Source organism: Hermetia illucens, chromosome 1 (assembly GCF_905115235.1).
Source record: "Hermetia illucens chromosome 1, iHerIll2.2.curated.20191125, whole genome shotgun sequence".
NCBI lineage: Eukaryota > Metazoa > Arthropoda > Insecta > Diptera > Stratiomyidae > Hermetia > Hermetia illucens.
This window is the reverse complement of record NC_051849.1, coordinates 169,993,949-170,018,943: the sequence shown is the minus strand read 5'-3', so window position 1 is coordinate 170,018,943 and position 24,995 is coordinate 169,993,949. Positions and strand designations below refer to the sequence as shown.

The 24,995-nt window shown below is 43.3% G+C and overlaps 1 protein-coding gene and 1 non-coding gene across 2 annotated transcripts in view; both read left to right on the top strand.

The window, feature by feature from the left end:
* The window catches only part of LOC119661786 (sarcoplasmic reticulum histidine-rich calcium-binding protein-like), a 310,226-nt gene that overhangs the window by 30,432 nt on the left and 254,799 nt on the right, over positions 1-24,995 (top strand). The window lies entirely within an intron of this gene.
* On the top strand, positions 15,613-15,685 carry Trnam-cau. Its single transcript has one exon. It is a non-coding gene; the product is annotated as a tRNA-Met (tRNA).

Here is a 24,995-nt window from a genome sequence, read left to right as displayed (position 1 = left end):
GGCCACAAAGATACTTGGCCCCAGCCGCAAGAAAAGTAGGGACGGGTTGGTTTGACGATGAATGTAAGTTAGCTACGGAACGCAAGAATGCCGCATATCGAGTAATGTTGCATTCTCAAAGAACGCGGGCACGTGCAGAGATTTATCACGAACTCCGTCGAGCGGGGAAGCGACTTCACAGACGGAAAAGGAAGCCTGGGTGAATCAACAGTTCTGTGAACTCGAACAGTGCAGGGAGCAACCGCACCAGGCGCGCAAGTTTTACCAACAAGTCAGCAGGATGAAGCCTTATACACCTCGATGCTCATTGTGCCGAGACAAAGAGGGAAATCTGATTTCCGACAGAATGGGCATATTAGAGCGATGGGTTGAGTACTTTGATGAGCTACTGAACAACGAGAACATCGGCGAGTTGGAGGTCCCGCCAACTGAAGACGATGAACAAATACTGCTACCACCAAGTATAGGAGAAACAGTCCGTGTAATTCATCGGCTAAAAAATTATAAGTTGCCATGAGACTGGCAACGGGGCATTATTTGTCCCACACATGCATGATATGCAGTGCAAAAATTACGTGTAACACGTTGCTGAGTACCATCTATAAGATATTCTCCTCTATCATCTAGGTTGCAGTGGGCGGGTCACTTATGGATGAGAATGATCCAGCCTGAAAAACCTATAAGGGCAATATCTATGGTAGAAAAAGAAGACGAGGCAGACCCTGCCTGAGATGGAGCGATGGCGTAGGTCAGGACGCGACAGCTTTTAGGGATAACGAATTAGTGGACCTCGGCGTAAAAGCGGGGTGTCTGGAGTTCCTTATTAAGGGATGATGATGATAAAAACGGAACTGATGCTATTCACCTCCAAGCCAAGGATACCTGAATTCCACCGAACACGGCCGAATAAGCAAAGATTGGTTCTTTCTCCTGGATCCAAATGTAAATTAGAGATTCAACATAGAACTGAGGGTTAAGAAGACCTGCATAGCTTTCTATGCCTGCGAGAGAACCTTTGCAGAGAAATGGGGTTTCCGGCCGAAGATGGTTGTCTGGATGTACATCGCTGCCGTGCGTTCAATCCTAACGTGCGGCTCTATTGTATAATGGCAGGCTTTGAGCAAGAAATACAATAGGATGAAGCTTAATAGGATTCAAAGAACCGCGTGTGCAGGTGCTACTGGGGCTTTGTAGTCCTGCCCGGCAGATGCTCATAATGTCCTCCTGCATCTCCTCACCTAGCCCTCCATATTAAATACGTTTAAGCGTGTAGTGCGGTCAGACTGCGTGAGTCCGAATGTTGGGCAACGAGTTCCTACGGCCACTGTAACATTCTAGAGTACCTCGGGAAATCTGAGCATTCCTCGCGGACTATGCTACACGCAAGCTGAACTTTACGAGAAACTTTGCCTTGAACTTTCCAACCAGGGTAAGGTGGAAGACCGGCGGCGTGTTGTAAGGTTACAACTCAGTCTTCTTTACCGATGGATCAAAGTTGGTCTGTTGAGCTGGCGCGGGGTTTTTCCGAACACACACAGTCTATCCGAATCGTATGGTCTCCCAGGTTTTACCAGTGTGTTCCAAGCGGAAGTACTGGCGATATTTGGAAGTCTGTCGTTGATTGGAGCGTGATCCGAGCCCCAAGCGTATCATAGCATTCTGACCGACAGCCAAGTGGCCATCAATGCCTTGAACTCAGCGACGACATCCTCCAGGCCGGTGGGGCAGTGCAGAGATGCGTTGAACCGTCTGGGCGGCACGCTCGAGATCAGCCTCCTCTGGGTTCCCGGGCATAGGAAAATAGAGGGGAATAAGCGGACTGACGGATTGGCCAGGCAGGGTTCTGCTCTTGGCAGCCCTTCGGTGAATGCAGTCGGTTTTTCGCTGGGGGCTGTCAGTTCGCACTACTTGGCAGCCGCCGGCCTTGGATGGCGAAGGCTTATCAGCTGTACCAAATCAACCAGGATTTGGCCCGCTTCTATTATAGCCCGATAAAAAGAGTTCCTGTGCCAGACGCGTGCAAATGCATTCAAAATTACGGCGGTCTTCACGGGGCACTGACCCATAGGGGACCATGCCGTCAGGCTCGGCATATTTTACAGTTCTCATTGCCGAAGCTGCGGAGAAGGAAGGGAAACTATCATACACCGTTTCTACGATTGCCCAGTTCTAGCTAGAGCCAGACTACGGACACTGGGTAAACCATTCTTTGGGGACCTCAGAGAGATTTCTAGCTGAAGGGTGGGAGAGCTGCTTTCCTTGGTGAATGCAACGGGCTGGCTCTGAAGATCCGAGCGGCCACTGATACCTACTTCCTTACATTATCTCATCAGATGTGATAAAACAGTTCATCATGGGAAGATTGTAATCAGTAAACAAAATGAATATAACTCCGTAGATTTCAAATAGGGAATCAAAGTATTTTTGATATAGAACCTAGAGATTTGAAATCAGAACCAGAGCGAGTAGCAGAGGTTACATTGTAATTTACAAGTGATAACCAGCCTTTCATTCCTGCCATGTTTTGTGAAGTTTCGCCTTTGTAACTTAAATTCATTTTCAAATTAACACGTAGGTTTCGTTGTTTGCCTGTGTTGTACTAGGTAAAATCGTATTCCTGACCAAATCATATTACCTTAAAATCTGCAGCGAGTAAGATTTGGATCCCACGTCAGACACTTCTAGACTACACCATATTCTATAAATATTGGTGAAGTAATGAAAGGAATTGGATGTCCGTAATACATGCATTTCGTTGAATTTTAGAGGGCTCTTAACAAACCACTGAAAGTGAAATTAAATTTATTTCTAGGCATACACACATCCATATTTATATAGTACAAGATATCAGCTATCAGGAGGAAATCAGCACAGAAGCAATCAGCATATTATTATTGGTTGTTTGGTGACAATAGCGTCAGACTACATTGTTAATACCAAGATTATGCCAATACACATCTTATTTTATATAGACACAGCTGATAATAATGTTAATATACTGTGAACTGGTTTTATTTAAGCAATAAGATGTCAGGAGCTAATGTGCGAAATTTACGATGTGCTATTTGAGCTGATTGATGGAAAATTAATATGCATTTCTGATTCATATAAACTGTTTTTATTTGTTATTGATTTGATTTATTGGCTTTGAATTTGAGGTGATTTCTTCTAAATTGGTTGGTTAGAATTCTAAAGGAGATTTAGTATTTATTTTATTTATGAATTTTCGTATGCATATATAGATGCCTAGTGTTCATTCATTTGTGGAGTATGACAAATTCGTATATAGTGCAAAACTTCTTGCATCATATTGACATTTTTGCTGCTTAATTTTTACTGAGGTTTCCCTCTCGTTTCCTTTGTAGCTGATTGGAAAACCTAAAAATATGTGGCGTAAAAAGGTGCTGCAGGGCGCAAGATTCGTACTAAATAAAATTACTTCCACACTTTTCTTCCTTGTTTCCCGTGCAATTACGATGATACTTTATTTGGCGAGGAAATCTCAGCTATTATAGGATTAATTGCGTACTAGCTATTCATAGAGTTTAACCACTCCCCGAAAATATTTTAGAGAATTTTACTAGCATTTACAGCTTCTTCCACATTCCTACTTGAGTAAAATTACAAACAGTAAAACATGTCGTCCTCTGATTTCCAGGTGTCGTACTTTATTCCGAGCAAATAGAAGAGTCATCGAATCTGAATGGGTATCGTGATTTCCTGAAACTACCAACTCCCACCAGGAATTATTAGGTTGTTGCAAATGAAATGGCCGTTTTTGTACTAAAATTTGAAACGACTGTAAAGCTTACAAAAATTTATTTCTTTAATCAAAATAGGTGCCAGTCGATTCAAAACACTTCTCCCAGCGAGATTCAAGACAATTTATGCCAGTTTGGTAGAAGTCCAACTGTCGGGTGTTGATAAATTCGTCGAAGGCAATTTTGACAGCCTCTTGGTTCCTAAATTGTTTTTCCTCCAAAAAATTATCCAAATGCTTAAAAAAGTGGTAGTCGGTTGGCGAAAGGTCCGGTGAATATGGTGGATGAGGCAGAGTCTCATACTGCAATTCGTTCAACTTTTGAACCGTTGTTCTGGAAACATGAGGTCGTGCATTGTCGTGAAGGAGTATCACACCATCCGTGTTGACCAATCTCGGCCGTTGAATACTCAATTCTTGGTGTATTTCCTCTAGTTGGGCACAGTATTTCTGTGCATTTATCGTTTCTCCAGGTGCCAAAAAAGAATAGTGGATAACTCCAGCTGTAGACCACCAAACAGTCACCGCTTCGGTGGCTCATCAGCATCTAGTCATTGTACTGATTGGCGACGATTGTCGTATAATATCCACCTTTTATCACATATCATTCTATTCTGTGCAAAAAGGGATCGGTTCTGTTGCGGATGAGTAGAGAACTGCAAATTTCTATTCGAAGCGCCATGTTTTGCTTCGTAAGGGCATGCGGAACCCATTTGTCGAGTTTTCTCACCTTTCCAGGTTGTTGCAAGTGCCGGGAAACTGTCGAATATTGTACGCCCAGTTTCTCTGCAATGTGTGTAATCAGTGTGTGGTCTCAGCGACCTTTTTGAGTAAAGCCCCTCTGCTTTTGCCCCTTTTCCAATAACTCATCTTTTGTTACTTTTTGGTATTCTGTGCAAGTGTATCAATTTTCCTTTTTTCTTAGAGATGCCGCATCTCAACTGTGCGCGTTGACCTTAGAGATCCTTTTGGACTGCTGCCGCAACAATACCTAGCACTACTGAGCGGTGGTATATGTTAACCTTCCTTCTGTTGCTCACACTTGCCAATGCTTTCCCTGAGGTCGGTATCGTGAATAAAGTGGTGGAGTGCATGTCATGCAGTCATGAGCAATCTTCGGCTGTATCTTAGGTCTTGCCGTCCGGGTAACCCAGATGTTCTTCGAAATTGAACTTCGCGTCCCTAGATACTCGATAATCAACTTTGAAAAGATGGTGGTGGCCCCAACTCGAATGCTAGCGATATTTATTCTACTGTGGTTAGTGATTAAGATCACCTCGATTTTTTGTTCTGTTCGATCATGTCCCGCCTCATTAGCGTACATTTTGACCTCTTTAGGTTGATTCACGTCGACAATTAAGGGCAAAAGCCCAATATAAACAAGTCGGAATACCAGAATCTGGACGCTTCGGATATAAAGGCTTTGTGGTCATTTTGTAGGAAAAACGTTCTATACGTTTTCCCATTCGTACACAGCTAAAAATTCAAAATATACCTTGATATGCCTCCAAACTCCAACTCCGAGTGCAATAAATTCACGTGAATTACAAAACGCTAACCTTATATAACTTAATAATGTTGAACTGCCTTCAAACTTTCAGAAATATGCCTTATATTGTCCTTTATACTCATGCCAAATTTTTTCTTCTGGGCTGAACTTAAGGTGGGTTTTTGGGTGAATTTGCAAAATATATTGTAGTAATATGCAATTATTAACTTTATTTGAGCAGATATCGTAATGGGATGTATTTTCAGGTCTAGATTTTATATACATAAATCATCGTTATTTTTCGGTTGGATAAGTTCTCATAACTTGTTTTGCTTTTTGGGGCACACATTTTGAGTCTTCACTCCCTGTGTCTCATTCACTGTCAGAAAAAAGATCATTTTCGAAAAGTACTAATTAAGGTCTTTCATTTGATACCCCACATGATATTTTGGGAAAAAGATATTCCTCTCCTTTTTCACATATACGAGGAGCCTCCCTTTAAATCCAATACAAAATGATGCAACTCGTTTTACATGTAGCGGTTCACCGACTATATATTCTCGTCAAATTCCGTTACGATGGCTCCAATTATTCCGGAGTAAATCTCGTGTTATATTATAGATATACAAGTAGACAGATGGACATTGAATCGGTGTGAATAATGTTTTGTTTCGCATAAAGCTTTAAAAGGATGAAATCTCCATTGTACTTCCACTTCCACAGGAGAAGCGCTGAGGCTTCTATAGCTCCTGCCATGCGGGTTTACTTTGTAGTGCATAGAAATGTAATTTCGGCATCCTTGATCAGCTTAGTTAAGTAATTATTAATTTCAACCAATGAGCCCTTATTCCATTGCTAGTTAGTTGAATGCGTTTTTTATTAAAATCGATTCAATGTCTATCTGTCCGTCTGTCTGTCTGTCACATCGGTTTTACTCAGAAACGGCTGAGAGAATGTGGTCTGTGTGTCCCTTTACATGCAGCGAGTGGCGCTATTTTGTGTTGAATTTTAAGGGGCCTCTCCATACATGCGAAAGGAGGGTGTAAATTTTTCTCAAAGACCATGGTCATGTGAGGTATCGAATGAAAAGGTTCAATTAGTACTTTTCGATACTGATGTTCTTTCTGATATTGGATGAAACCTAGGGGAAGTAGGGCACAAAATGTGATCTACGAAAAGTGAAACTGTTGTCGTTCCTGGAACCTACTCAACCGAAAAATCTGAAAAAAAATCACAGTTATGCAACGATATGAAAACTAGGCCTCAAAATATATCCCATTCCGATCTCTGCACAAATAAAGTTAATAATAGTATATTACCTTGTTTTGGAAATTTACCGGATAGCTCCTCTTAAATTCATCTCAGGAGTACAAAATTAGCATAGACGATCATATAGGACATGATCCTGTTTGTGTAGTTCGAAGGCAATCCACCAATTATTAACAAAGTTATAGTAGATCAAAATTTCACATTTCAGGTAAATTTATGGCAAATAAGCCATGAATGACGTCATCATATAAAGTGAACTTATATGAACGGCGGGGTCGTGGGAACGTTTTAGTTTTCCTTTTTTGGTTTTTTTTAATTATTTGCATTTCAGTGTCAATTACTCCAGGTAAACATGTGTATGTATAAATATATGCTAATAAAGCTTGCCGGTAGTAACCAATATAATAAACATTTATTTATATATGTATATGTATGCATTTATGCACAGAATGTGTGAAGATGCGTTACATCAATTTAGATGCGCACATATATGTTTATGCGCGCATCGTTATACGGTAATAGACAATGTTTGTTTATTTAGGGTGAACACAGTATTTATGTCGTTGATTTGTATGTACAAATGTGAATCTTAAGATTTGGCAAAATGTAACGCCTTTTTTTTGTATTCTTACCTATGTACGAATGAAAAATTGTGGATAGCCAGTTTCTCACATAAGATAAATACAAAACCTTTATAGCCGAGGCGCCCGGCTTCCGGTATCCCGACTTGTTTATGTTCAACCTCACTATGCGTTTCCTTTCGCACCCTATTTTCTTCATAACAATTTGTTTTCCCGACTTTTCCACCGCTTTTCATACTATTGACGAAAACATTATATGCGTCACGAAAACAGCTACGGCTGCGTACAGTCAGAAAACCCTTTCGTGTAAGGAAGCAGATTTTGTGGTTTTGGCAACATTCTCGCACTCTCTTTTACTCTCTAAATGTCTAAATGTTATTTGAATTTGAGTCTTTAGTCGATTCGATCAATCTTGATGTTAGCGAAGGTTTCCGTTCTTCGTTTGTAGATAAAGTTTACCAGTTTACTGTAATTTCCTATACTGATTCGTTTGTAACGATCTCCATATCCTCAACGTGCTTTTCTATAATACCTACTACGATAATTGTAGCCTCAGTTTCTCCTTATAAATTATTATTCTTCAAACAGGACCAAAAGCAGATCCTGCCAAATACCATAAGTTGTGCGCTGGGTTTTCACTGTTTCAGGAGGAATTGCATGACTGAGTATCTAGAAGGATTTGATTTAAATAAGCCGTGGACTGTCTTCCTCCATCAAAAATAAGGGCACAGTATGCATCTGCTTTAATTACAGCATCCGCAATTTTTGTCACCATACAGATTGTCTCAATGGTGGACTTCGCTTTCCTCAATCCGTCGGAGATGGCGAGAATCTACATCTGGATTGACCATGGTCTGTCATGAGGACGAATAAATCCTTAAAGTAGCTAAACTTGATTGGCAAGTCCCGCAGAACTTATATAATTGCTGCTTAATTAAAGTAACATATTCCGATGACATGAGTTTTCATGTCACTTTTTATTAGGCTCTGGGAGTGGTCGAATCCTTTGGGCACTTCAGTTGCTTAGAGGCCATCTATAACATTTCCGTGTCTAATTTACTTACTGCATTTTGGGTTCCAGTACTTCATAGTCAGGAGAGCCCTTTCTTTGTGCTTTTAAAAGAAGATCCTCCGTTTCTCAGGAATAATGATCATGTTATTTATTATTTCAAACACTGGCTGACGGCAGCAAAATATGATGCTAGTGTTGAAGCCTTTCCGAGGTCCAGGGATTCGATTTCCGATGAGGCAAAAATCTCTTAGTTATGTGTTGGGCTGACTCTTCAGGCTAGCTAAGCGTTTAGCAACGGTACACTCAATTTCTTCCATTATTGTCTTGGTCTCTAATTCTTTATTGTTCTTTAATGTTAGATAGTTTCACTCCATACAGGCTTAAGTAGATCAACAATTTACAGTTCAGAGAAAGTGGACATTTTTTGTGAAGCATCATAACAAGTCCTGTTAGCGCTGATGGAGGGAACAAGTGGTTCTCGAAATATCGGTATTTGCAAGACTAATAAATATCACTATCGAATAGAACAAAGCAAGTCTTAATTATTTCAAACACTCCGTTGCCAAGGTCGTTGTTCAGCCTTTTATCCTCGACTAATTTTAAAATCTTCAAAATTTCATAAGTGTCTAGCTTTCTGGTAACTCCGCCTTCCTTCAGCAAAATTAAGTCGTTTCTCGAGAAATGGTGAGTTTTTCCACGATGTGTTTTGTCACTGCCGGTTTTATCAAATTCCCGCCATTCCCTCTCTTGACGGCTACCTCGGTTCCCTTTGTTTACACTACGTAGGACATATCACAAACAGAGCAACAAATGTGGCAAATCCCCTGGTCCTCTAAACAATCTTCCTTGTCCTTGATTGAGGCTAAACTGTCATTTAGTTGGCGCTGCTAGGATGTGATTACTAAAACTCCATTTTCATTCTACGTTCTAGTATTTCGTTTTGGCGGTACAGTGTGTTTAGGCGTTTTCCTTCCGTTTCTTCTTTCAGTTTCGGTTCCGTTGATATCCGAAACCTCATCCTTTATTTTGGATGAACCGTCGTTTATTGGTATATTGGGGGAAGAAGTCTTTGCATTGAAGAAGATCACGATCTCATCTTTCTAGATAGCCTCCAGTTTATTAATGTATCTTTCGCTTCTTCACAATTTCTTCTTGAGCATTTGCTCCGTGTTCACAGAAAATGTATAAAATTGCTAATCAATCACTGAAATATTTTCTCTTTTACCCTGCGTTCAGTTTCCACATCGACTATGATGCTCTCAGTTGGTAGCTATACGTATTTTACCGCATGTTTTATTTAGAAGTCGTACTTGATTCTCTATGAAAGTTTGTTGAAATTTGCAGACTACGAAGTTTTCTAGATATTCAACCCTGTCATCCTCGGATGAATGGGAGTATGAGCTTAAACTCTTTAAATTTTTAGTTAGGGTGGATATTTCTTTAGCTTTTTTGTATTCGAAGGATCTATTCATTTTAGCGAACTTTCACAGATGAGATGAGAATTCTCTAGCTAAAATTAATAGAGCGTTTAAATTCAGAAACTGGGAAAAGACGACTTCTCGTCAAATCATTCAGTGTTATTTGGTGAAATAGTCGAATAATTTTAGGGGAACTAATTTCCCTGTAACACCCTTTGGACTCTTCGAGTTTATGCGGATGACTTTCGGGTTGTGCAATGCGGTGCAAACCTTTCAACGATTCATCCACTCGGCCCTGCGAAACCTCGACTTCTGTTTCGTGTATCTGGATGATGTTTTCTTCCTCAGAGTCTGAGCATTTAGCCCATCATCGTGTCCTTGAGGCTGGGTTAGTCCTAAATGTTGAGAAATGCAAGTTCCTCTAGACACAGGTGAGACTCCTCGGCCATTTCATTTCCCTTGACGGAATACAGCCCGATCCAGACAAGGTGCAAGCGATCACAAGGTTCTCGCGTCCAGAAACTGTGAAGGAGTTGTGGAGGTTCTTGAGCATGCTAAACTTCTATCGTCGTTTCCTGCCCAAGGCCTCCCAACACCAGCCCGCTTTGAACGCGGCTGATGCTACACTCTTGTCATTTCCTCGATAAGATGCACCCCTAGTCGTTTTTGTTGATGCCTCTGACATCACAGTAGGTGCTGCTCTTCATCAAAGGGTGAATCAAGTCTGGCAGCCGATGAGTTTCTTCTCTAAACAGTTGAACCCCGCTGAACGGAACTGCAGCGCCTACGATCGAGAACTGCTCGGCGCGTACTTAAGCATTAAATACTTCTGTTTCTCCCTAGAAGGCAGGCAATTCACAGAGTTCACGGACCATAAGTCCCTCACCTACGCTTTAAAACAATAGTCCGACAACGCGTCCCCTCGTCAGCTTCGATACCTGAACTTTATAAACCAGTTCACGTCCGGCATACACACGTATCCGGCTACGACAACATAGTTGCTGACGCTTTGTCATTTGTCTCCGAGGTAAACATCCCCGCCTCACTCGACTTCTCGGCTATCGCCAAGGCACAGGAGGATGACGCAGTGCTTCAGAGTCTCAAATCCAACCCCCAATGTAAATTTCGGGAGTTGCCCATCTTCACCTCGAACCTCTCTCTCTGCTGCGAAGACTCGGAAAAGGGACCCCGGCCATACATTCCGGCCACCTTTCGCAAGGAAGTGTTCCACGCGGTTCATGACGTAGCGCATCCAGGGATCAGGAGGACAAATTGGCTAGTCACCGAAAAATTCTTCTGGCCCTCCATGAATAAGAACGTCAACTCCACCAGGCATGTAAGAAAAGAAGTGGGCTCATTCCCACTCACAATCATTGATAGGTTTACGCGGTGGCCTGAAGCAATACCTCTGAAGGACATTCGGCGCAGTCTTGTGTCCAAGCACTCTGTCGAGAGTGGATCCCTCGCTTTGGTCTCCTGCAGTGATTATCACTGACCAGGGAATGCAATTTGAGACCATCTCTTTTTCGGAGTTAGGCAAACTCCTGGGATTCAAACGCCAGCGGACTACTGCATCATCATCAACGGCGCAACAACCGGTATCCGGTCTAGGCCTGCCTTAATAAGGAACTCCAAACATCCCGGTTTTGCGTCGAGGTCCACCAATTCGATATCCCTAAAAGCTGTCTGGCGTCCTGACCTACACCATCGCTCCATCTTAGGCAGGGTCTGCCTCGTCTTCTTTTTCTACCATAGATATTGCCCTTATAGACTTTCCGGGTGGAATCATCCTCATCCATACGGATTAAGTGACCCGCCCACCGCAACCTGTTTAGCCGGATTTTATCCACAACCGGAAGGTCATGGTATCGCTTATAGATTTCGTCATTGTGTAGGCTACGGAATCGTCATCCTCATGTAGGGGGCCAAAAATTCTTCGGAGGATTCTTCTCTCGAACGCGGCCAATAGTTCGCAATTTTTCTTGCTAAGAACCCAAGTTTCCGAGGAATACATGAGGACTGGCAAGATCATAGTCTTGTACAGTAAGAGCTTTGACCCTATGGTGAGACATTTCGTGCGGAACAGTCTTTGTAAGCTGAAATAGGCTCTGTTGGCTGACAACAACCGTGCGCGGATTTCATCATCGTAGTTGTTATCGGTTGTGATTTTGGACCCTAGATAGGAGAAATTGTCAACGGTCTCAAAGTTGTATTCTCCTATCCTTATTCTTCTTCATGTTTGTGTTTGACCAGTGCGGTTTGATGTTGTTAGTTGATTCGTCTTCGGTGCTGACGTTACCACCATATATTTTGTCTTGCCTTCATTGATGTGCAGCCCAAGATCTCGCATTAATCGTCGCCTGCTCGATCTAGATGAAGGCCGTTTGTACGTCTCGGGTGGTTCTTCCCATGATGTCGATATCGTCAGCATAGGCCAGTAGTTGGGTGGACTTGAAGAGGATCGTACCTCTTGCATTTACCTCAGCATCACGGATCACTTTCTCGAGGGCCAGGTTAAAGAGGACGCATGATAGCGCATCCCCTTATCGTAGACCGTTGTTGATGTCGAATGGTCTTGAGACCTTGCTTTTATCTGGCCTCGCTCATTGGTCAGGGTCAGCCTAGTCAGTCTTGTCAATTTCGTCGGGATACCGAATTCTCTCATGGCCGTGTACAGTTTTACCGTGGCTATACTATCATAGGCGGCTTTAAAGTCGATGAACAGATGGTGCAACTGTTGTCCATATTCCAACAGTTTTTCCATCGCTTGCCGCAGAGAGAAAATCTGATCTGTTGCTGATTTGCCTGGAGTGAGACCTCTTCGGTATGGGCGAATGATGTTCTGGGCGTATGGGGCTATCCGGCCTAGCAAGATAGCGGAGAATATCTTATAGATGGTACTCAGCAACGTGATACCTCTATAATTGCTGCACTGTGTGATATCTCCCTTTTTATGTATGAGACAGATAATGCCACGTTGCCAATCGTCAGGCATTGATTCGCTGTCCCATACCTTGAGCACAAATTGATGAACCACTTGGTGTAACTGGTCGCCTCCATATTTAACCAATTCGGCTATAATTCCATCGGCTCCCGGCGACTTATGATTTTTTAGCCGATGAATTGCACGGACTGTTTCTCCTAAACATGGTGGTGGCAGTATTTGTCCGTCGTCTTCAGTTGGCGGGACCTCCAACTCGCCGATGTTCTGGTTGTTCAGTAGCTCATCAAAGTACTCAACCCATCGCTCTAATATGCCCATTCTGTCGGAAATCAGATTTCCCTCTTTGCCTCGGCAGGATGAGCATCGCGAGGTGTATAAGGCTTCATCCTGCTGACTTGTTGGTAAAACTTGCGTGTCTGGTGCGGTTGCTCCCTGTACTTTTCTAGTTCACAGACTTGTTGGTTCTGCCAGGCTTCCTTTTTTCGTCTGTGAAATCGCTTCTCTGCTCGACGGAGTTCGTGATAAGTCTCTGCGCGTGCCCGCGTTCTTTGAGAATGCAACATTACTCGGTATGCGGCATTCTTCCGTCCCGTTGCTAGCTTACATTCATCGTCAAACCAGCCGTTCCGACTACTGCGGACTACTGCATACCACCCGTAATCCAATGGGATGCTAGAGCGTCGGTACCGGGCGCTGAAATCTACTATTATGGCCCGCGACGATCCGTCCTGGACTCGTCCTACTTGGCTTCCGAACAACCCGCGTAGAGGAATTTGCTACCAGCTCCGCGGAACTGGTATACGAGGTGAACCCAAGGCTCCCAAGTGACTCGGTTTTCGACAAGAGATCGAGTCTCACAGACTCTGGATTGCTGCGTCTGCTGAGGGACAACCTCCACCGCCTTAAACCCATACTTCCCACCCAACACACATCCACACCTGCCTGCGCTCCCAAGGAGCTGGACACGTGCACGTACGTCTTGGTCAGGTCGGATGCTGTCCGGAAGGCGCTGCAGCCTCCATACGAAGGTCCGTACCGTGTTCTCGAGCGGGGAGAACATTTTTTCCAGCTCGATATCGGGGGACACAGGAAGGCTGTCTCTTTGTCCAGGCTGAATCCCGTTTGCGCCCCAAAGCGACGTCGTGTTCGCTTCGCCGAATGATGGGAACGCACTTCCGGGTTCGGTCGCAGAAACCCCTAGGTTTCATCTGGGGCGGGGTAGTGTGGCGCGCGGGGTGCGGTGCTCTCTGTGGCGTAGTAGGCCTTGCCAACTGATTGGTATTGTAAAAAAATAATAATTGAATAGTCATAGTTAGTCTGCAGCCATTCTTGACCTCGTCGATCATTTGTTTAAATATTCTAAATATATAATTTCTATAAGTGCGTGTTAATTACAAAGGAATGTAAAATAAAAATAGTTAATTAGTTGAAGAATTGCATTGAATAACTAAAATTGAATTAGTTAATTAACAACATAACTACGACAGAAATGATTAGATTTAACATGTCATATGGGTTTTGATAACTAAAAGTTAGTTTAAGATTACGCCAAGCAACTCTCCGGTCCCTCTTTGCTTTAGAATTTGAGATGCGTGGATTATTTGTCAAAGCGTAAACTTGTTTATTTCTATTGGTACATGGAGTTGTGATAGTTCTACGCCACTGGACTGAATTTGACTGGCAAGCCCAACCGATTCTATCCAACATTAAATTAGAGCCTCTTAAAATAGTCAACCAAGTGAAAGACATATCCATGCGTTATGGAAAACTAGCTGCAAGAATGACGTACCAGGACTTAGCACTCGATGCTTATTACAACCTATATCTAATTTGTGTATGAAGTGAATGTAAATTGTCGTGCAAATGAGGTGCGACTTTCTGATGTATTATTGTCGCACTACTGCATACTGCACCTTGTCTGCCTACTCCAACAAATATATGTGAGGTTTCCGATTCCAGAGATTTAGTTGGTATATTAACATCACATACGACTGCAAACTATTACGGTATGAATCGATTTGTCATGGGTACCCCAAAGTAGATGGAGTATCTAGCCCAGTTTCCAGTGAACTGTTTGATAAATATTTATGTCTCGAATGCTATCTACATCACATAAATATGGAAAATAATGGAAAAGTTAAAGAATGGTTTCTCAAGATTGATATTTTCTTCATTATTCCGAGACAGTCTACTTCGGCCCTTTCTATTTCTGGAGTTGGTTTTGAGTGTACTTCATGCGAAAGCGTTGTCTGAACTTGATTTGTCCGACTTTATTCCAAGAAAGGTTCGAATCAAATTTAACCCCTGCCGTTCAGATTCTGTGCTATACTTTCTGTTTCAAGATTCGTGGAAGCATGTTCCGGCGAACAACATTGAGTAAATCTGAGTGCAATGCTTGCGTAAACATAATCAAGAAGAGACTATTCCTAAGTTCTCATGATATCAAAACGAGTGTTTCAAATATAATCTGATTACTCCTTCCATACTCACCACTAAATTCATGTTTGTAAGCAAGAGTGTAGTTTGTGTTGTTGTTCACCTACATATGTAAAAAAATTACAAAAAGTGTAGTTTGGTTGCATGTTTCCGGTGACATTTCCTAGCACGGTAGGTAACATGCGTGCCGCATTCTTCATTCGGGTTTTCCCCAAAGCAAAATTTACATAATTAAACCAACAAATGAAAGAATATAGAATCAGCAGCATAACATATATATATATACTTTTCTCCTATAAGATATTTGTATTTAGGATGAAAATAGGACTCCCAAGTTCAAAGTTTCTTGGGTGTCTGTATCGAGTGACTTCTAGCAGACTTGAAATTTGCTCCTGGAATTTAAGTCCGCAACGTTAGCGTAATTGTAACTCATAATTTCATTTATGCGATATTTGAATAAAGAGAAAGAGAATACAATTCGGTTTCTGTGAGCGCGGTGGTGTACAATACGACGCTTGTACTGCAACTTCACTATCTCAAAATTGAACGCTTCTGATGTTGGATGCTTCGTTGTGGGTGCTAAGAGTATTATTAACTCATGTGAGATCTTATCAGCTCATGCGTTCAGTAAATTCTTAAATTATCAATGCAATCTATCTACCTATTTTGTAATCTTCTTATAGTGCTAGGAATTAAGATATATGCCTCGGTAGCGCAGTAGGTAGCGCGTAAGTCTCATAATCTTAAGGTCGTGAGTTCGATCCTCACCCGGGGCATCGTTATTTTTTGTCTAGCTTGAATAGCTGACTTTGTCACACGGAATACAGCTGGTTCGTGTATTTTAAAACTATTTCGAATATTGAGTGATGAATAACAAGCAGTTTCGTGAAAACTTCAAGGTTGTATGGTGCCAGCAATTTAGCCACTGTGTCCTGTGTTTGTATCATGGAGCGGGTTGACAACTGAAGTATAGAACAAGCCAATACTTGCTTTTTAAGGTTTTGTGTAAACACAAAACCTTATTAAAATCGGTTTGCTGTCTGTCTGCCGGTCCGTCTGTCTGTCTGACTGTTTGTCCGTCACACGCATTTTTCTTGGAGACGGCTATAGTGATTGACACCAAATTTCGTAGAAAGATGGGAACTGTGAACGCTCATGCATATAGTGAGTTACATCCTTTTACGTTGAATTTAAGGCGGGAGGTCCCCATGCATGCAAAAGGGGGGTGTACATTTTTTTTTCATCAAATATAGTCAGGTGGGGTATCAAATTAAAGGTCTCGGTTAGTACTCTTCGAAGCCAGGCTTAGTTTTGACATTTGTTGAAAAGGTGGGGAGTGCGGGGGGTTGAAAGTGGTCATTTTTTTAACGAACCCATTCTTAGAAACTACCCAACCGAAAAATCTGAAAAAAATCAGGGGGTTGCCGCTATATGGTGCCTAGGCTTCGAAATACCCTCCTTACCGATACGTGTTAAAATAAAGTTAAAAATAGTACATTACTATAATTTTTAGTAATTGGCAGGAAGACCCCCCTTCAGTTCACCCTAGAATCACCAAATTTGCAATAATGTAGGTTACATCATAGAGCATGATCCTACCAAATTTTGTGAAAATCTAACTATTACTAACAAAATTATAAAAGGTCAAAGCTGTCGCTTCAGTGCAAATTCAATACTTTGAATGTCAATATCACTTGACAGTGGGTATCTGCATATATTACGTGCTACATACTAATGGGACAAATGCACACTCAAATCTCTATATAAAAGAAATACACAAAACCTTTCATACCTGAAGCGTCTAGCTTCCGGTTTCCCGACTTGTTACAATTACTATTATTTCTTTCGATTTTTAAATTCGAGGAGCTTCTCAAAGCTGTACCACTGCAAGTGAAACTTGCTAAATATGAAAGAGTAAGTTGAAAATATTTGGTTGGGGAAAAAGAAATGTCGTATTTGTGATCGAAATTTGACGCTTTATTTAACAAACTTAGAATTATCCGATTTAAGTCAAATATGCGCCGTTTTCGTCGCAAACGTGTTGCCATTTAGAAGGCAACTTCATTACCCCCCCCCCCCCCCCGTTATAAAACCCCCCTTCTTATTTGCAAAAAAATCAGACAGCCAGTTTTCGCAGGCCTCTTTTGAGGCCAACTTAGTAGCACCACAAGCGTTTTGCAAGGACCGGAAGGGATGGTATTCACTTGGTGCCAGGTCCAAACTATACGGTGGGTGCGATAAGACATCCCATCCGAGCTCCCGTAGTTTCTAGCGGGTCATCAAAGATGTGTGAAGCCGAGCGTTGTCCTGGCGGAACACAACACCATTCCTATTGACCAATCAATCGCCTGCTTCAAACCGTCGAGTTGCTCACAATAGAGGGCCGAGTTGAGGGTGTGGTCATAGTTGAGCAGCTCATAGTGGATGACTCCCTTCCAATCCCACCAAACACACAGCAAAACCTTCCTGGCCGTCAATCCGGGCTTGGCGATAGTTTGGGCCGACTCGTCGCGCCTCGACCACGATCTTTTTCGCTTGAGATGTTCGTACGTGATCCACTTTTCATCACCAGTCACCATCCGCTCCAAAAATGGATCGAATTCGTTCCGTTTCAGCAGTGCATCGCAGGCGTTGATTCGGTCCAAGAGATTTTTTTCCGTCAACTCGTGTGGCACCTAAACATCCAGCTTTTTTTGGAATCCAATCTTCTGCAAATGGTTTCAAACGGTTTTGTGGTCCTTTCCCAGTTCCTGGCCAATCGAGCGAATGCTCACATGCCGGTCTACTTGGATGATTTCGACGATTTTATCGTTTTCTACGACGATTGCCTACCAGTCCGGGGTGTATCTTCAACATCCACTACACCAGAACGAAATCGATCGCATCAACGCTCTGCTGTGCGAATCGTTACAGTATTGGGCCCATAAACTTTACAATTTTTTTCAGCCGCCTTCGTTGCATTTTTACCTCTCAGGTAGTAAAAATGTATAACATGACGAATTTCTTGCTTGGTGGACTCCATTTTTGACGCGCTATAACTTGAGACGTACGATCACAACACTGTCAAAGAGACACTTGTAGCACAGATTGTCGTCTTCAAATCGCCGATGACCCGATGCTATAAGTACAACACAAGATATGTTTAAGTGTCGTCATCTATTGACAAAATACGACATTTCTTTTTCCCCAACCCAATAATTTGCTTATTAGATATCTCACTATGCATTGTGATCGTGTCAACAAATAGTTCACGGCCATTGAAGCAATGTGCAAATCAGTTCTGCAAATATAAACAAGTAAAAGAAATATCGATGACAAACAGTTGAAAAAATAAAATAAGATGCAGACTTGAATCAGTTCGCGGTGATAGTAAAAGTGACAGCTATAATGAGAATAAAAGTGGTGAAAATTGAATAAATAGCCAACCACCTGGCGTTCTAAGGAAGGAAGGTTTTATACTGAATTTTCGAGAGACTAAATTTTCTAGCTTTTAAACATTTTCACTTTGAGGTTATATTGGTATTATCATCATCATCAACGGCGCAACAGCCGGTATCCGGTCTCGACCTGCCTTAATAAGGAACTGCAGACATCCCGGTTTTGCGCCGAGGTCCACCAATTCGATATCCCTAAAAGCTGTCTGGCGTCCTGACCTACGTCATCGTTCCATCTCACGTAGGGCCTGCCTCGTCTTCTTTTTCTACCATAGATATTGCCTTTATAGACTTTCCCGGCTGGATCATCCTCATCCATACGGATTAAGTGACCCGCCCACCGTAACCTATTGAGCCGGATTTTATCCACAACCTGACGGTTATGGTATCGTTCTTAGATTTCGTTGTTATGTAGGCTACGGAATCTTCCATTCTCATGTAGGGGCCAAAAATTCTTCGAAGGATTCTTCTCTCGACGGCGGCCAAGCAATTCTTCTTGTTAAGAACCCAAGTCAAATACAATACAGAAGGACTGGCAAGATCATAGTCTTGTACAGTAAGAGCTTGGACCATATGGTGAGTGGAACAGTTTGTGTAAACTGAAATGGGCTCTGTTGGCTGCCAACAACCGTGCGCGGATTTCATCATCATAGCTGTGATTTTCGACTCTAGATAGGAGAAATTATCAACGGTCTCAAAGTTGTATTCTCTTATCTTTATTCTTCCCGTATGACCAGTGCGGTTTGATGTTGTTGGTTGGTTGTTTATCGGCGCCGACGTTGCCACCATATACTTTGACTTGCCTTCAGTGATGGGCAGCTCAAGATCTCATGCCGCTTGCTCGATCTGGATGAACGCCGTTTGCACGTCTCGGGCCGTTCCTCCCATGAAGTCGATATCGTCAGCATAGGCCAGTAGTTGGGTGGACTTAACGAGGATCGTACCTCTTGTATTTATCAGCATCACGGATCACTTTCTCGAGGGCCAGGTTGAAGAGGACGCATAATAGGGCATTCCCTTGTCGTAGACCGTTGTTGATGTCGAATGGTCTTGAGAGTGATCCTGCTTTTATCTGGCCTCGCCCATTGGTCAGGGTCAACCTAGTCAGTATTATCAATTTCGTTGGGATACCGAATTCTCTCATGGCCGTGTACAGTTTTACCGTGGCCATGCTATCATAGGCGGCTTTAAAGTCGGTGAATAGATGGTGGGGCGAAACGTGGATTGGTACCCACGATGGGGACCTGGAGATGAAGCATCAACTAATGATCTTCACAATCACCTGAGGAACGTTATCATGGATACGGCCACAAATATACTTGGCCCCAGCAGCAAAAGGAGTCGGAATGGCTGGTTTGACGATGAATGTAAGCTAGCAACGGAACGGAAGAATGCCGCATACCGAGTAATGTTGCATTCTCAAAGAACGCGGGCACGCGCAGAGACTTATCACGAACTCCGTCGAGCGGAGAAGCGACTTCACAGACGGAAAAAGGAAGCCTGGGAGAACCAACAAGTCTGTGAACTAGAAAAGTGCAGGGAGCAACCGCACCAGGCGCGGAAGTTTTACCAACAAGTCAGCAGGATGAAGCCTTATACACCTCGATGCTCATCCTGCCGCGACAAAGTGGGAAATCTGATTTCCGACAGAATGGGCATATTAGAGCGATGGGTTGAGTACTTTGATGAGCTACTGAACAACCAGGACCTCAGTGAGTTGGAGGTCCCGCCAACAGAAGACGACGGACAAATACTGCCACCACCAAGTTTAGGAGAAACAGTCCGTGCAATTCATCGGCTGAAAAATCATAAGTCGCCAGGAGCCGATGGAATTACAGCCGAATTGGTTAAATATGGAAGCGACCAGTTACACCAAGTGGTTCATCAACTTGTGCTCAAGGTATGGGACAGCGAATCAATGCCTGACGATTGGCAGCGAGGCATAATCTGTCTCATACATAAAAAGGGAGATATCATATAGTGCAGCAATTATAGAGGTATCACGTTGCTATAAGATATTCTCCACTATCTTGCCAGGCCGGATTGCTGTATTCGACAGATAATGTCTGTTTGCCAATCGTCAGGCATTGATTCCTTGTCCCATACCTTGAGCACAAATTGATGAACCACTTGGTGTAACTTTTCGCCTCCATATTTAACCAATTCGGCTGTAATTCCATCGGCTCCTGGCGTCTTATGATTTTTTAGCCGATGAATTGCACGGACTGTTTCTCCTAAACTTGGTGGTGACAATATTTGTCCGTCGTCTTCAGTTGGCGGGATCTCCAACTCGCCGATGTTCTGGTTGTTCAGTAGTACTCAACCCATCGCTCTAATATGCTCATTCTGTCGGAAATCAGATTTCCCTCTTTGTCTCGACAGGAGTCTGCAGCAATGTAGGCTATAATAGAGAGCTTGATCCTACCAAGTTTGGTGGAAATCGCACTATCACTAACAAAATTATAATAGGTAAAAGTTGTCGCTTCTTTGGAAATTTACTATTTTGAATGTCAATATCGCTCGAACTGGATATTCTCATATAATATATGCGTATATTACGTGTTACGTACTAATGGAACAAATTCATACTCAAATATCATTATAAAGGAAATACACAAAACATACCTGAAGCATGGAGCTCCCTGTTTCGCGACTTGTTTGTATCTGTTGTAGGTTAAGTTCTTCACATTTGCTAATAATATTAAACGCACTCACTCAACAATACAATGCTTCCCATCAAATTATTCATCGCTTTCTAAAAAACAGAACGGAATGTAATTTTTAACTATGTGCAAACGGAACTGTTATGCACTCATCGCTCCTCACATTTTCTTCTTTTTTTCAGCCGTTTTCCCGTTCACAAGCGGGGTCGGCACGACAGGACGGACGTCATTGCGGTAAAGTTAAGATTTGAGTTGTGGAACGCCACTTCATCCAGGTTGCGCTGATGCTTAAAGCAATTTCATTGCGCAGTTCTCCATTGGCTGATCGCATTGACCCGAGACATTTAAATCGTTTAGTTCTGGGCAGGTTACTGCCGCTGAGAGAAATGAGCGATTTAAATATCTCGAATCGATGCTATTAGCTATTAGGAGAACTGCATTATGCACACACACTCACAGAGGGAAACAGAAAACCTTTTATAACTGAAGCGCACTTGAAAGGGCAGAACTCCCTCCACAATCTCCGATCCGCCTGATGGCGCTGCGAATTATAGTTGCGTCAAAACAAAACAATGTGCATTACTTTCATAATGCACCCTGTATGGTTGTCTTTTACCCCTTGGTAGGTTATAACGCGTTAACCACATCTACGCGCCATTGCTCGCGGTTACCTGATATGCGCTTCAGCTCCTCCCACGACGTCCGGAGACGCTCATACACCCTCCTCTACTGTTCTCCGCCACGTGCCTTTGGGACAACTCACTCGAGTGTTAGGAGCAGATTTGCAGTAACTGCAGGTGCAGCGATAAATAACTCTGCGGGAAGATCGTCAAGCCCAGCGGCTTTATTCCGTTTGAGTACATTGATGGCCGAAATTATTTCTCTTCTGCTTGGAGGAACAGTTTGTATCAACATGTTCCGGTGACTAGCCATTTCATCCACAAGAAGAGGAACCTCACTGGATGTAATACGGTTAACGACTCTGATGAAGTGTTCTTTCCACCTCTTCGGCTTTTCATCATCGTGGAAGAGAAGTCGTCCGTTAACCTTCTTCACAAGACCATCGAAAGACTTGCGGTAAGAGTACAAGAGGCAAGAGGGAGAAGAGTACTTTTCAGAGTCTCAAAAGAGTTTCAAAATTTGCAGGTTGCTAGCCCACAAATTTCTATCCCTTTTAGTCGCATCTTAAGACACGCAGGGAAGACTTTGAGTGTATTCTTAAGTCAGATCTCATAGGGCAACTCGGTAACTTGTTTCTTGCTTCAAATAAATAATTGATCATTCGACCAAAGTATATTATTATAAAAATGCTAATCAAAACGATAAAAGTTGCAGAAAAGACAATGAGAACAATATATTGAACCAAAAGGCAGATGTTACATTTTATAAAAAACTTTTTATTAACGATTATTAACGATAACAGGAGTGAGGTAGTCCACTAAACTCCATTTCTACACTGACACTGAACAGCAATTTCCGCTGTTAAAAATTGACACGCAAGTTGCTCGCTCCGCCTCAACACCTCCTCCCCAGCTGAAAATAGAGGAGGGTTTCACTGTTTTCCCACCTTCACCGCTTTCAGCGTCCTGTTCCAGCTTTTAAGTAACCCATTGGAATGCGGGTGGTATGTGGTTGTCCGGTGGCGTTTGAAGCTGGTCGGTGATTATATCATAATTGGCTCCACCCCAAAGGGTGGGATCCTTTCTCGACACAGGGCCGCAGTTCAAGATTGTACAGTAATGTCTTTCAGAGGTATTGCCTAAGGCTACCGCGTGAACCTATCGATGATTGCTTCAGCAAGGCCTCTCAGAATGCTCACAATACACCTGCAGGTTCTCCTTCATTCCAGCATAAACTTTGCAATATGTTTTTTTGGCTCTGACGGGAAAAGTTTGGTGTGTTCAGCGGCATTAAGGTTCTGCCACCTGCCATTACGGGAAGTTTGTCCCCAGTTTTTGATCGATACTGACACCTTTATTGCTGGTTCCGGTCCAGGCATGTGGGAAATTCCCTTTACACTACAATGTACAAACAGAGTTTAACTGGTTTCTACCTTCCTGGACGATTTTTGAAGTAATCATAGAACTCCACAACGCCCTCAACTCAACTAACTATCGCTATAGATTGCGATGCGCCGGCCCTTCGACCACTCGTCAATCATCCAGGTTGCCGCCGTTAGGATCGCATACATAGACGCCTGAAAGACCGTTGTATATTGTCCAAAGGGAAAACCCCATTTCTCATTTTGAGTCGAGAGTTAGACTCTTGCTCTAGAACCCTGTTCTGTTTTTGATCCATCGGTGCAGAAGACGTCTGTATATCCTGACACGCATTCTTCTTTTTCCATACATTATCTTTTTTTATACATTCGAGAATCAGAAGGTATTGCGAAATCTGGATTCACTTCTGCTGATAATCTAGCCATAGGGTAGGTAGGTAGGTATCAGTGGCCGCTTCGAGGATCCCAATTAGCGCTTTGTTGCGCCGTTTTGATGCCACAAACTCCTAAGACCGTGACTGTTGTTATGGGAGCAGGGAGGCATAGTCCAGCCGGTTCGGATGTTAAGAGCCAGCCCGTAGCATTCACGAAGGAAAGCAGGTCTCCCACCCTGCAGTTAGAAATCTCTCTGAGGTCCCCAAAAGAATGGTTCACCCAGTGTCCGCAGCCTGACTCTAGCCAGAGTTGGGCAGTCGCAGAGAAAGTGCATGAGGGTTTCCTTTCCTTCTCCGCAGCTTCGGCAATGCGAATTTTAGGGTATGCCGAGCCTAGCGGCATGGTTCCCTATGGACCAGTGCCCCGTGCAGGCCGCCGTAATCTTGAATGCATTTGCACGCGTCTGGCACAGAAGCTCTCGTGATCGGGCTATGTTATAAGCGGGCCAAATTCCCCTTGACTTGGCACAGTTGGTAAGCCTTCGCCATCTCAGGCCCGCGGCTGCTAGGTAGTGCGAGTAGACTCGGCCCCCGACAACCGCCAGTGGAATATCGACTGTATTCGCCGAAGGACTGCCAAGAGCAGAGCCTTGCTTGGCCAATCCGTCAGCCCGCTCATTCCCCTCTATGTTCGTCGCTGAGTGCAAGGCCTTGATGGCCGCTTGGCTGTCGGTCAGAATGCCTATGTTACGTTTGGGGCCCGAATCACGCTCCAGCTAGCGACAGACTTCCAATGTCGCCAGTACTTCCGCCGGGAATACAGCGCGAAACCTGGGAGACCATACGACTTGAATACACCGTGTGTATTCGAGAAAACCCCCGCGTCGACTCCATAGGCCATCTTTGATCTGCCCGTAAAGAGTACTGTATCATAGTCTGGCAACACGCCAACACTTGCCACTTTGCCCTGGTTGGAAGGTCCACAGCAAAGTTTCTCATGAAGTTCAGCTTGTGTGTGGCATAGTCCGTGGGAGATGCCCAGATTTACCCAGATTTCCCGAGGTATTTCATCTAGGATGTTGCTGGGATCTAGTATGTGATACTGAAATTCAAAGTCTTGAATTTGCACTGAAGTGACCACTTTAACCTATTGCAACTTTGTTATCACTTCGCTGCCCAGCATCCGGACTGTGTGACGGTACTGCACGCTGTAACATATTTAATGTTGAGGTCTAGGGGGAGGAGATGCAGGAGTACATTGAGAGCATCTGCCGGGTAGGACTGCAGAGCCCCAGTAGCACCTGCACACGTGGTTCTTTGAATCCTATTATGCTTCATTTTATTGTATTCTTTATTCAAAGCCTGCCACCATACAATAGAGCCGTACGTTAGGATCGGACACACTACAGCGGTGTACATCCAGAGAATCCTCGGCCGGAGACCACATTTCTTCTGCCTGCTCCTCTGCTTGACCACGACTAGGTCGCTGGAACTCAGGTCCAGACACAGGAAAACGTGCAGACTCTTCCTCGCAAGAATACATGCTCTAGGTCTATCCTGATCAGTGTCTCCTCTGCTGTTCGGCCAGTCAGACGGTCGATCGTCATCTCCTCCAA